General features: G+C 42.2%; 1 pseudogene; it reads right to left on the minus strand.

Moving 5' to 3' along the window:
- Positions 1–7812: 7812 nt before the first annotated feature.
- Positions 7813–7930, minus strand: LOC126413640 (5S ribosomal RNA; annotated as a pseudogene).
- Positions 7931–15017: the final 7087 nt, after the last annotated feature.

The following is a 15017-nucleotide window of genomic DNA, read 5'->3' on the forward strand; positions in this document are numbered from 1 at the left end:
TCAATCACTGTTTCCATTTCGTGCCCCTCGACTCTTATAACTGCCATTTGCTTTCTGTACTAACTGTAAATAGCCTTTCGCTCCCTGCATTTTACCCCAGCCACCTTCAGAATTTGAAAGAGAGTATTCCAATCAACTTTGTCAAAATCTTTCTCCAAGTCTACAAATGCTAGAAACGTAGGATATCACTATGTAACGTGAAATTAACCACTAGATGTCAGGAAAGGCGGACTCACCAGCATAAAAGGAGGAGGCAAAGATAACTGTATTGTCAGTAGAGAAGCAGTATCAGCAGAAGAGTCGGTACTCGAGTGCTCAGCGATTTCGAGAGTGGAGCAGTCATTGGATGTCACTTGAATAATAAATTATCAGGGACATTCTTCCAGCCCATACGTGGCATACAGCAAACCAGTGCTCAACAGTATTGGTTAAAAACAGTCTTGGTTGCAATTTTATTTTTTTTATTTTATTTTTTTTTTTTTTTTTATTTTTCAACGACGCGTTTCGCCTTATTTAGGCATCTTCAGGTTATCTACATAGAAAACAGAGAACAAATACATCTATTTAAGAATCGCGATCGCGTTGTACAGGCTTGGATAACCTATAAGCATGTATAAACAGATCACCTATTGAAAGAGCAAATACCTTAATTTGGTAGTTCTTAGATGAATCCTTTAGTCAGTGTAGCCAAAGGGCATCGTCAAATATATCAGGGCAACATCACCTTCGTTAAACTCAGTAAAAACTCGAAATGAAAAATAGTAAAATCATTACCTTTTCTAGATGGACGTGAGAGGCACCAAAGTCTGCATAACGCGTTTCCGTTCACAGGAGCGAGTAACAGAGTAAGATGGGGGCTCAGGTAGTAAGCATAATGCAGCATCTGCGTAGCAAAGAGGCTCGAAGTGCGAGTGGGGCTGCATGGCTGCCACTGGCCATGCTGTACTGCATCGGCAGAGGGCGTCGTAGTCCAGAGCCGCTGGAGGCGTGACTCAGTGGGCATGCAACATTGGGTCCGCCGGATCCCACACGACCGTTGACGGTGTCTGACGGAAACGTGCAATTCTGCTGCCAACTTTGATACCAGTAGATTGGTATCAATATGTGATACCACAAAAGTGACAAAATATGTTCATGTCAGAATATGTACGTACCAATAAATCGCCCACCCTCCCCCTTATTCTCTAAAGAATCGAATTCCCACGTAAAAACAGTTTCAAACGTCAGATTACTTTGCAAATGAATTAATGTGTTGATTATTTGACGTTACGCATGTATGTGTGAAAAGTTTTAGAGAAGGTTTAAAATTGTGTGTACATTTTGTTGGAAATCGCTAAGTTTCTCCTGGAAGCCGTTAGATAGAAGCTATAACGCATCTTCTGATAAAGCTGCAGGGGTGAACTGTTGTGCCTAATTAAATAATCCTGAAGGGACATTATAATAACGACGTCAAATGATATTCCTGCCTGTGGACTGGTACATAACAGCAATGAACATTATTTGTGTTAAAATGTTGGTGAGGACTTCAGTTCAACTGAATGCAGAGCAAAAGAATGTTCCTTACTATTTGCACGCAGTCTCTGGTCATAGTAGCTGTGCCACTGGAAGATGTACTTGTTTTTGTCATCGCTGCTGAGCATAGAGGGCCGCGAGAGTTCTTTCGTTTGAGTGGTAGTGAGACATACGCTGAGCAGAGCACTCGTGGCAATGTAGACGTAAAGTTAAGTGCAGCTGTGTTTAAGTAAAATGACTAGTATTTGAATATCGTGAAACAGACGAGAAGGATTAGTTTAGTGATTTAGAATGAAAAGGGTATGAAGAGGAAAGAAGATAATTTGGTTATTTATTGGCACTGCAGCCACATCGTTAGGATTCATTGTTGAATGAGTCATCCATATCAGGGGACTTAAGAATTTTCATTAAAAATTGAGTAATTTTCACTGTAATTTATTTTTCATGTTTATTAACAATTTGTCCAATATCAGTGAGAGTAAGAATTTGTTATCAATGTTGCCCTTTGTCAGTGTTAATGAGTTCTGTAACATGAATTTTATACAAATAATAATATATCAGATAATTTAAAAAAGAGTTTGTTAAAGAAATATTTCAACTAATAGCATTTTCCTTATCCTCAGTCCATGTCATTTTTATTTAAAGAAGTGTCCCACTCAATGATGTATATAAAATAGTTTACTTGTTGTCTGGAGCATTGCACTAAGCTCTGTCCAACTGTGGTCAGAAATTTGCAGCTGGCTCACAGAGAACATCAATCGCTGCGTTTCCAAGCAATTACATTACGAGGTAAGACATTTTCATTTCATGATCAGTTTTCTCCGAAAATTATCAACGGACAGGGACCATTTCATGAACGGCATTATTAGGCAGATCATTAACGCACAAGGACCATTCTGTTTAATTCAAGAGATTAATAGTAAAGTTCAGGATTTAATCAGTTTGAACATTTTTTTAAATTATGAAACAGGGCCAAATTCATGTTGTATTCTCGCAGGCAGATGTATTTGGTTTTTTCGCAGTTCATCATCATCATCATCATCATCATCATCATTTAAGACTGATTATGCCTTTCAGCGTTCAGTCTAGAGCATAGTCCCCCTTATAAAATTCCTCCATGATCCCCTATTCAGTGCTAACATTGGTGCCTCTTCTGATGTTAAGCCTATTACTTCAAAATCATTCTTAACCGAATCCAGGTGCCTTCTCCTTGGTCTGCCCCGACTCCTCCTACCCTCTACTGCTGAACCCATGAGTCTCTTGGGTAACCTTGCTTCTCCCATGCGTGTAACATGACCCCACCATCTAAGCCTGTTCGCCCTGACTGCTACATCTATAGAGTTCATTCCCAGTTTTTCTTTGATTTCCTCATTGTGGACACCCTCCTGCCACTGTTGCCATCTACTAGTACCTGCAATCATCCTAGCTACTTTCATATCCGTAACCTCAACCTAGATGATGAGGTAACCTGAATCCACCCAGCTTTCGCTCCCATACAACAAAGTTGGTCGAAAGGTTGAACGGTGTACAGATAACTTAGTCTTGGTACTGGCTTCCTTCTTGCAGAAGAGAGTAGATCGTAGCTGAGCGCTCACTGCATTAGCTTTGCTACACCTCGCTTCCAGTTCTTTCACTATGTTGCCATCCTGTGAGAATATGCATCCTAAGTACTTGAAACCGTCCACCTGTTCTAACTTTGTTCCTCCTATTTGGCACTCAATCCGTTTATATCTCTTTCCCACTGACATTACTTTCATTTTGGAGATGCTAATCTTCATACCATAGTCCTTACATTTCTGATCTAGCTCTGAAATATTACTTTGCAAACTTTCAATCGAATCTGCCATCACAACTAAGTCATCCGCATATGCAAGACTGCTTATTTTGTGTTCACATATCTTAATCTCACCCAGACAGTCTATTGTTTTGACCATATGATCCATAAATACTATGAACAACAGTGGAGACAGGTTTCAGCCTTGTCTTACCCCTGAAACTACTCTGAACCATGAACTCAATTTACCGTCAACTCTAACTGCTGCCTGACTATCCATGTAAAGACCTTTAATTGTTTGCAAAAGTTTGCCTCCTATTCCATAATCTCGTAGAACAGACAATAACTTCCTCCTAGGAACCCGGTCATATGCCTTTTCTAGATCTATAAAGCATAGATACAATTCCCTGTTCCACTCATAACACTTCTCCATTATTTGCCGTAAGCTAAAGATCTGGTCCTGACAACCTCTAATAGGCCTAAACCCACACTGATTTTCATCCAATTGGTTCTCAATTAGTACTCGCACTTTCCTTTCAACAATACCTGAGAAGATTTTACCCACAACGCTGATTAAAGAGATACCTCTGTAGTTGTTACAATCTTTTCTGTTTCCATGTTTAAAGATTGGTGTGATTACTGCTTTTGTCCAGTCTGATGGAACCTGTCCCGACTCCCAGGCCATTTCAATTATCCTGTGTAGCCATTTAAGACCTGACATTCCACTGTATTTGATGAGTTCCGACTTAATTTCATCCACCCCAGCTGCTTTATTGCACTGCAATCTATTGACCATTTTCTCCACTTCCTCAAATGTGATCCTATTTCCATCATCATTCCTATCCCATTGTACCTCGAAATCTGAAACATTACTGACCGTATTTTCACCTACATTGAGCAACTCTTCAAAATATTCCCACCATCTGCCCAAGGAATCCACAAGATTCACCAGCAGTTTTCCTGACCTGTCCAAAATACTTGTCATTTCCTTCTTACCTCCCTTTCGAAGACTGCTAATTACACTCCAGAATGGTTTTACAGCAGCTTGGCCCAAAGTCTCCAACCTGTTTCCAAAGTCTTCCCAAAATTTCTTCTTGGATGCTGCAATTATCTGTTTGGCTTTGTTTCTTTCTTCAACATAACTTTCTCTGTCTACCTGAGTTCTAGTATGTAGTCATTTTTGATACGCCTTCTTTTTCCTTTTACAGGCTGCCTTGACTGTGTCATTCCACCAAGCTGTTTGCTTCATCCTACCTTTACACACTACTGTTCCAAGACATTCTTTAGCCACTTTTAGTACTGTGTCCCTGTACCTTGTCCATTCCTTTTCCAATTACTGTAATTGACTACATTCAACTAACTGGTGCCTTTCTGAGATCACTGTTATGTACTTGTGCCTGATTTCCTTATCCTGAAGTTTCTCCACTCTTATCCTCCTACATATGGACCTGACCTCCTGCACTTTCGGCCTCACAATCCCAATTTCACTGCAGATTAAATAATGATCAGTGTCATCAAAGAATCCCCTGAATACACGTGTGTCCCTCACAGCCTTCCTGAATTCCTGATCTGTTATTATATGGTCAATGACAGATCTGGTTCCCCTGCCTTCCCAAGAATACCGGTGAATGTTCTTATGTTTAAAAAAGGAGTTTGTGATTACTAAGCCCATACTGGCACAGAAATCCAAGAGTTGTTTCCCGTTCCTGTTGACCTCCATATCCTCTCCAAATTTACCCATAACCTTTTCATACCATTATGTTCGATTTCCAATCCTGGCATTAAAATCACCCATGAGCAGAACACTATCCTTGTCCTTTACTCTAACAACTACATCACTGAGTGCCTCATAAAAACTATCCATCTTATCTTGATCTGTCCCTTAACAATGCGAATATACTGACACAATCCTAATTTTCTTGCTAGACACTGTCAAATCTATCCACATCAGTCGTTCGTTTACATACCTTATTGCAACTCCGCTGGGTTCTATTTCTTTCCTGATGTAAAGCCCTACACCCCATTGTGCTGTTCCTGCTTTGACTCCTGGCAGGTAGACCTTGTATTCTCCCACTTTCTCTTCTTTCTCACCCCTTACCCGAATGTCACTAACAGCTAAAACGTCCAGTCCCATCTTACTTGCAGCCTCTGCCAGCTCTACCTTCTTCCCAGAGTAGCCCCCATTGATATTAGTAGCTCCCCATCTCATTACCATTTGTTTGCCAAGTCGTATCTTAGGAGTCCCTGGTTTGTCAGTTAGAGGTGGCACTCCGTCACCTCCAAAGGTCCGAGGCATTTTTCTCTGATTGTTGCCAGCATCATATTTAAAGTAGCAGGGAAGTAGGTTGCTAGCCTTACTTGCCCCCAGTCCCATTGAGTTTTACCCCTAACGGTTGAGGGACTAACCGGTGGATTTGGTAGTCTTTGCCGTATGAGCACAAAGGTGACCACGACTCAGAATATGCCCGAGATGCCCAGCCTTATTCCAAAGTAACTGGTATCCCGAATGTCGGGACCACTTACTTGGCCACTCATACGTTGCCCGTGGTTCATGAACTAGGACATGACTACAGGAACCCACACCATGAACCACTTTTTCGCGGTTGGAATGCACAAAATCAGCCAAAACTAAACAGCAGCCAAGTTACCAACGAAGCCAGTTCGAAATTAAATCGAAGCAAATAATTTAACAAAAATAATTTTTAAAAGAAACTTTCGCAATGTAAAAGCAAAGTCTTCGAGCAATCAATATCTTCAACACACTAATGCTATACCAATCCTTGCTCTTCCCTAATTGTTCTATCCGAGAAGTATGCGACACTAGACTGTCTTTTTCTTATTATTCTGGCATAGAAACGTTACGAACGTCGTAAGTTGCGCTAGATGTACCCTTTTGTCAATAACATTTGGAATATTGAATTCTAAAACTGTTTTATTCTTTAAAATGACTGAACTCTCAGTTCTTCTGTTTTGTTTAAATCGGATAATTAATTTCTGGCAGTTTACATTATGCTGGAAGCGGCTAGTTTGGTGACGAATATGTCGAGCATCGTAAGTACTTTATTGCTTATCGAGCGTCATAAGCACTTTATTTTTTAGGTATTTTATTATGAAAAAGTCGAGCCTGCATCTTAATTCGAAGCCCGATTAACATTTTACAAAGTAACTTCTTTCCTATGAACATTAACTACTTACACTGTCTTTCATCACCAAGTACACCGTTAAGCAACAATGGCCTTTTGGTCTGAAGCTAGTTTTCATTCAGTCTATTAAAGCCAATGAGTATAACTTCAGTTGAGGTAAAAATAATCAGCGTTTGCAATAGCTTCAGTAACAACTGAGAGCAGCTGGATAGCCGCGGGTGTTAATCCGAGCGCATCTAGGACAGGGAGCTATGCCGTTCCCGGATCGAATCCACCAAGTGTAGCGGCGAGAGTTCGTAGAGCCAGACAGCCTGGCTGTAGCTTCTAAGCAGTTTCTTACATCCCAATAGGTTAATACAGGGCTGCTTCTCATGTTCCGCCTCAGGTGTAAGCTACCAAAACATTTAGTAGACTTTCTCACACTTGTGAAATGTACGTTGGCGGCAGTAGAATCGTTCAACAGTCGACCCCAAATGCCGAGTCTCTAATTGTGTGCAGTAGTTCCTTGAGGAAAAGGTATCGTCTTTCCTCTAGGGACTCCCTTTTGAGTTCACGAAGCATCTCTTGATACCTGCGTGCTGATCAGACCTAAAAAAACTAAAACTAAATTCCGTCCGAACAGGCCTTGGAAGGCCGCCGTGTCATCCTCAGACCACAGGCGTCACTGGATGCGCTGATCAGACCTACTAATAACAAATCTAGCAGCCCGCCTCTGAATTGCTTCGTTGTCTTCCTCTAATCCGACCTGATGGGGATACCAGACACTCTAACAATACTCAACAATATGTCGCACTAACTTTCTATACGCCGTCACGTTTATGGATGGGCTAGACTTTCCCAAAGTTCTTCCAATAAAACGAAGTGAAGCATACGGCTGCCCTGTTAGCAAACTGATGTGCTCGTTCCATTTCATGTGGCTTTTCATCGTTACTCCTAGATATTCAATCGAAGTGACTGTATCAAGCTGCACCCTACTAATGCTATATTCGAAAGTTATAGGACCGTTTCTCCTGCTTTTTCTACGTACATAGAACAAACTACCATTCATCACACCAACAAGAAATTTTGTCTAAGTCACCTTGTATATTATTACGGTCACTGAACCACGTCACCTTCCTGTACACTGCAGCGCCACCAACAAACAGCAGTAAATTGCCGCTCACCCTCTCCGTCAGGTCATTTGTGTACAAAAAAACACTCCGTCTTCAGGTCACGAGTGGCCTACCGGGACCATCCGACCGCCGCGTCATCCTCAGAAGAGGATGCGGATAGGAGGGGCGTGGGGTCAGCACACCGCTCTCCCGGTCGTTATGATGGTATTCTTGACTAAACGGTCAAGTAGCTCCTCAATTGCCATTAAGAGGCTGAGTATACCCCGAAAAATGGCAACAGCGCATAGCAGCCTGGATGGTCACCCATCCAAGTGCCGACCACGCCCGACAGCGCTTAACTTCGGTGATCTTACGGGAATCGGTGTATCCACTGCGGCAAGGCCGTTGCCTCATTTATGTACATAGAGAATAAAAGCGGTTCCATCACACTTCCCTTGGGCACTCCTGAGAATACCCTTGTCTCTAATGAACACTCGCCGTCCAGGAATACATACTGGTTACTACTACTTAAAAAGTCTTCGAACCGCTAACCTATCTGGGAATCTGAACCGTAAGTTCAGACGTTCGTCAACTACTTGCAGTGGGACTCCGTGTCCGATGCTTTCCGGAAATCTTCGCAAATGTCGCTCTCCATCCATGGTTTGTAGGATATCATGTGAGGAAAGAGCAAACTGAGTTTCGCACGAGCCATGCTTTCTAAGCCTGTACTGTTCTGTGGAGAGAAGTTTTTCTAAGGAAATTTGTTATATTTGAACTCAGAAAGTGTTCAATAATTCTGCAGAAAACCGATGGCAAGGTGTTGGTCTGTAATAAAGCAGGTCAGTTCTTGTAAACAGAAGTTCCCTGCGCTTTTTTCCATTCACCTGGGACTTTCCTCTGGGAGAGAGATTCGCGATAAATGCAGACTAAGTAAGGAACCATTGCCGTAGAGTATTCTCTGTAAATCAGAACTGGGATTCTATCTGGACCTCGTAACTCCCTTGTTTTCATCTCTTCAAGTTAACAACGGCACAGATGTCAATTTCTATGTTCTCCATGCGGGAGTATGTATGACAGTCAAACGACGATAAGTTTGTTCGATCCACTTGCGCGAATGATTTCGTAATCGTGAAATTTCAGATTTCCTTTTGCTGTCTTCTGTTGCCCTCCCAGACTGGTCGACGAATGATTCTATAGGAGCCTCCGACCCGCTTAGTGATTTTCGTATGACCAGATTTTTTTTTCAGATTCTCGCCAAGATCTTTCGTTAAGGTATGACGGTGAAAGTTGTCTGCTTCGCGCATTACTCTACTAACTTTTGCCTGTCAACATTTAGACGCTCTTTTTTGAATCGACAGTGCAACAAATACTGTTTCCTAAGTATTTTCTGATTTTGTGTATTAAACCACGGAATGTCCTTTCCATCCTTAATACACTTACTTGGCACATATGTCTCCACAGCGCGATTTGCAATCAGTTTAAGATTTGCCCATAATCCCTGTACGTCCGACATCCTGGAGCTAAATGATGTCCGTCCATCGTCTAAGTGGGATGCTAACAACTGCTTAACTGCTTTTTCTAGCATAAACACTTTTCTGACCTACTTGACATATTTCTTACCTTTATAATTTGGATGTTCAGGTTTTTATGTGGGTAACACCACGTAGCGCTCTGTATGAAAATCACTGATTGTGCTGTCTGCAGTCTGTGGCTGGTTGGCATTGTTGGAATATTCGCTTTTGTAGTGTTGGGCAGTTAGATGTGAACAGCGCGTAGCGTAGGGCAGTTGGAGGTGTGCCGCCAGCAGTGGTGGATGTGGAGAGAGAGATGCCAGAGTTTTGACAGGTTACTATAAGCGGACGATCTGGACGTGTGTCCGCCAGAAAATGGAAATTTGTAAAGATAGATGTCATGAATTGATAGATGTGTATGTATGATGACTTTTGAACACCACTAACAAGGAGAGGCCGCCAATTGTGAAATTCAGATTCGATTCATACTGCGCATAATAACAGCTCATGGCCAGAGGCGTAATGTGGCAAAGCACCAAGATGCACTTCTCAGCCGTTGTCGAGAAAATCGACAGTTAAAAGAAACCGTTGCGGTGAAGTACTCTCTACGATTAATAATTTGCTACAGCGTCGTGGCGCAGCGGTAACCGCTCGGGTTCGTAATTCGAAGGCCGCCGGTTCGAATCTCGCGCCATGCAATTTTTTTATTATATATATATTTGAATTACAAAAAACTAATATAAATTATTAATGAATTGCTTATGAATGTTGGTGAAGGCGGATCGCTCTCCAATTGTACCGCCTCCATTTTTCCGTTTGTTTAACAGGGTGTACCAAAGCCCTCCCGTCCGCACTGATTTTCGACGATGTTATAAGTTGCGCTAGGGACCGCATCTACCTTCTTTCGAAGTTAGCAGGCAACTACGCTGTTATGCGGCGGCTCGTTTCGGCCCATTCAACATCTGTCCAAGTGTAACGAGCGAGTAACGGAGTTTATATTTCATACCTGCCACAGCAAGTTTGTGTTCGTGGGGTCTCTATTCTAATTCGAACGTTTGACTTACGCTATACGTATTCGTTTCGGAATATCGTTTCTGCGTCTTCCGTCAACTATACGTGGTTAACATTATGAAGACAATTAATAACATTTGTGAAATACAACTTTGTTTGCGGAAAACATAATGATGTTCGAAGTCGCCAGTTTTTCCACGACAAACGACTTTCAACAACTTATTATACGCATAATTGTTTCAACTGATTGCCGGGAATTATATATATATATATATATATATATATATATTTGAATTACAAAAAACAAATACTAAAAAAAAAAAAAAGGTAGCATGGCGCGAGAATCCGACCGCTTACCGCTGCACCACGACGGTGTAGAAAATTTGTAATCGTAGAGAGTATTCCAACGCAACGGTTTCTTCTAACTGTCGATTTTCTCGACAACGGCTGAGAAGTGCATCTTTGTGCTTTGCCACATTATACCTCTGGCCATGAGCTTTCATTATGCGCAGTATGCATCGAATCTGAATTTCACAATTGGCGCCGGCCGCGGTGATCTAGCGGTTCTAGGCGCGCAGTCTTGAACCGCGCGGCTGCTACGGTCGCAGGTTCGAATCCTGCCTCGGGCATGGATGTGTGTGATGTCCTTAGGTTAGTTAGGTTTAAGTAGTTCTAAGTTCTAGGGGACTGATGACCTCAGATGTTAAGTCCAATAGTGCTCAGAGCCATTTGAACATTTTTTCACAATTGGCGGCCTCCCCTTGTAAGTTAAATACATTGTTTGTTTTTATCAAAATCTTTCATTTGCTAACTATGTCTATGAGTAGTTAGTGCCTTCAGTAGTTAGAATCTTTTATTTAGCTGGCAGTATTGACGCTCGCTGTATTGCAGTAGTTTGAGTAACGAAGATTTTTGTGAGGTAAGTGATTCATGAAAGGTATAGGTTATGGTTAGTCAGGGCCATTCTTTTGTAGGGATTATTAAAAATCAGATTGCGTTGCGCTAAAAATATTGTGTGTCAGTTTGGTGATGATCAGAATAAGTAAAGAGAAAACTGTTTGAGTACTTTGAGTTTTGCTCAGCTGTTTGAAAATCAAATAACGTAGACGTTTACCAGCACAGTCATTCATAATTTTTCTAAGGGGACGTTACACCTTGTGTAATCGCCGCCGCTATGATGTAATCATGATCACTAATCCTTGTTTATGTACTGACATTGTCGATAAGGTCAGGCCTGTTTGTAGCTACTAGATCAAAAATATTTCTGTTGCATGTGGGTTGTCTAACTAGTTTTTCAAGGCAATTTTCGGAAAACGGTTCAGACGTACTGGACAAAACTGCCTTTACGTACCAGCTATAGTGAATTCATAGACATTACAGCTATACTTGGTAGGTTAGTCACCTCCAGCTAATACTACGTGATCTGGGTACAGGGTGTTTCAAAAATGACCGGTACATTTGAAACGGCAATAAAAACTAAACGAGCAGCGATAGAAATACACCGTTTGTTGCAATATGCTTGGGACAACAGTACATTTTCAGGCGGACAAAGTTCCGAAATTACAGTAGTTACAATTTTCAACAACAGATGGCGCTGCAAGTGATGTGAAAGATATAGAAGACAACGCAGTCTGTGGGTGCGCCATTCTGTACGTCGTCTTTCTGCTGTAAGCGTGTGCTGTTCACAACGTGGAAGTGTGCTGTAGACAACATGGTTTATTCCTTGAAACAGAGGATTTTTCTGGTGTTGGAATTCCACCGCCTAGAACACAGTGTTGTTGCAACAAGACGAAGTTTTCAACGGAGGTTTAATGTAACCAAAGGACCGAAAAGCGATACAATAAAGGATCTGTTTGAAAAATTTCAACGGACTGGGAACGTGACGGATGAACGTGCTGGACAGGTAGGGCGACCGCGTACGGCAACCACAGAGGGCAACGCGCAGCTAGTGCAGCAGGTGATCCAACAGCGGCCTCGGGTTTCCGTTCGCCGTGTTGCAGCTGCGGTCCAAATGACGCCAACGTCCACGTATCGTCTCATGCGCCAAAGTTTACACCTCTATCCATACAAAATTCAAACGCGGCAACCCCTCAGCGCCGCTACCATTGCTGCACGAGAGACATTCGCTAACGATATAGTGCACAGGATTGATGACGGCGATATGCATGTGGGCAGCATTTGGTTTACTGACGAAGCTTATTTTTACCTGGACGGCTTCGTCAATAAACAGAACTGGCGCATATGGGGAACCAAAAAGCCCCATGTTGCAGTCCCATCGTCCCTGCATCCTCAAAAAGTACTGGTCTGGGCCGCCATTTCTTCCAAAGGAATCATTGGCCCATTTTTCAGATCCGAAACGATTACTGCATCACGCTATCTGGACATTCTTCGTGAATTTGTGGCGGTACAAACCACCTTAGACGACACTGCGAACACCTCGTGGTTTATGCAAGATGGTGCCCGGCCACATCGCACGGCCGACGTCTTTAATTTCCTGAATGAATATTTCGATGATCGTGTGATTGCTTTGGGCTATCCGAAACATACAGGAGGCGGCGTGGATTGGCCTCCCTATTCGCCAGACATGAACCCCTGTGACTTCTTTCTGTGGGGACACTTGAAAGACCAGGTGTACCGCCAGAATCCAGAAACAATTGAACAGCTGAAGCAGTACATCTCATCTGCATGTGAAGCCATTCCGCCAGACACGTTGTCAAAGGTTTCGGGTAATTTCATTCAGAGACTACGCCATATTATTGCTACGCATGGTGGATATGTGGAAAATATCGTACTATAGAGTTTCCCAGACCGCAGCGCCATCTGTTGTTGAAAATTGTAACTACTGTAATTTCGAAAGTTTGTCTGCCTGAAAATGTACTGTTGTCCCAAGCATATTGCAACACACGGTGTATTTCTATCGCTGCTCGTTTAGTTTTTATTGCCGTTTCAAATATACCGGTCATTTTTGAAACACCCTGTATTTGTGCGATACTGCCTGTAGACTTTCCTCGAATGACTCTACAAGTGTCACAGGTGAATCAGGTGGCAAGTAAATACATCCAACAATTGAGGCATTCGCATGGGAAAGACAGTAAATCAAAACAAATAATTTTTCATACTTTTTATCGAAAAGATAGTAAGACATGTCGACGGTAGCGTAGAAGTAGCAGAATGGCAATGCTGTGAGCGGTTGCATTCTTACAAGCGACACAAGATGGAACTTGTCGAAACATCACGTGAGCTATCGTGCATATGGGAGTCAGTCAAGCCATCGAGTTACCAGCATTTACTCTGTGACCAACTGTTCATTGCTGTGTCAGTGATTCGGTAGTTATTAGGAGTTGTTAGTACGACAAAATGGCTCCAAAAACTGTTCCAAATTTTCCGTCTACAATGAAATTTACTCATTCACATTCAGTGGTAACATCCAGTTTTTTGTTTTATTATGACCTAACTGAACTGTATACTTTCTTTGAGCAGGCTACTTGTAAATGCAAATATAAATGCCGTAATTTTGAAGATAATGACGTACGGACGATGCACTCAGAGTTTTGGAACCAAAATAGGATGATTCGCTGCAATTTTCTTTTTTGATTTATCAGCTTAATAAAGATAAAGCACAGAAGGTTGCGTAATATCGATGATCCTGCTTTGAGCAGAAGACAAATACGAGGGTGTGACAGCTGCACCAGCGAAAATAAAAATAGATGTTTCTACTGGCTTTAATCTACGCAGTGGTAAACAATATGGTTGATAATGTCAGTTCGACCATTATAGATTTCGGCATAATAGAGTAGAGAAAAGTTTGACAATCAACGGGTCCATACGATAAAGCAGATATGGTTCGAGAAGCAAAGAATGTACAGCCGTTCAGTGTCATAAAAATGACGAAGGAAGAGTTGTATGATTCCGCCTCGGTATGCAAGACATTATTACATACAACACCAGCGAAAATATGTCTGCTTCTTGGATTAGAATTGTGAGAGGTAAGTTGCCCGTAATAAAAATAAATGACACGTTCGGTGAAACGAACCGTGGAGGATTCAAATGGTTCAAATGGCTCTGAGCGCTATGGGACTTAACATCTGAGGTCATCAGTCCCCTAGAACTTAGAACTACTTAAACCTAACTAATCTAAGGACATCACACACTGCTAACGTGGCAGTTGCGCGGTTCCGGACTGAAGCGAATAGAACCGCTTAGCCACAACGGTCGGCGAACCGTGGAGGGAACACAACATTCTGAAAAAGGGTAAATTGTCAAGAACATCTCTACAATTAGTTCTCTACCACCAGCTGGACGAAGGCTCATCGCCGGCCGGTGTGTCCGAGGCGGTTCTAGGCGCTTCAGTCTGGAACCATACGACCGCTACGGTCGCAGGTTCCAATCCTGCCTCGGGCATGGATGTGTGTGCTGTCCTTAGGTTAGTTAGATTTAAGTAGTTATAAGTTCTAGGGGACTGATGACCTCAGATGTTAAGGCCCATAGTGCTCAGAACCATTTGAACCATTTGAAGGCTCATCATTAGAGACGTTAAGAGAAGACCTGGCGATGTTGGACTACACGGACATCATATATCACGCATTTTACAACAATCTTTGTACCCCGTAATTATATTTCTTATACAAATGTGACAGATTGCTCTAAATATATTTGTAAAGATGATTTGGAGTTTCTGTAACCATTTTGCAAACACAACCTCGTGTTTCGTAGTGTCAAAACCATTTTTTCCTTCTCTTGTCAAATTTGCTTTTCATGACTTACTCACTTCCCCATGTCAACGCCTCCGGTCTAAGGCGCTGCAGTCATGGACTGTGCGGCTGGTCCCGGCGGAGGTTCGAGTCCTCCCTCGGGCATGGGTGTGTGTGTTTGTCCTTAGGATAATTTAGATTAAGTAGTGTGTAAGCTTAGGGAGTGATGACCTTAGCAGTTAAGTCCTATAAGGTTTCACACACATTTGAACATTTTTTGTCAA

The sequence above is a fragment of the Schistocerca serialis genome, chromosome 7, assembly GCF_023864345.2.
Source record: "Schistocerca serialis cubense isolate TAMUIC-IGC-003099 chromosome 7, iqSchSeri2.2, whole genome shotgun sequence".
Lineage (NCBI taxonomy): Eukaryota > Metazoa > Arthropoda > Insecta > Orthoptera > Acrididae > Schistocerca > Schistocerca serialis.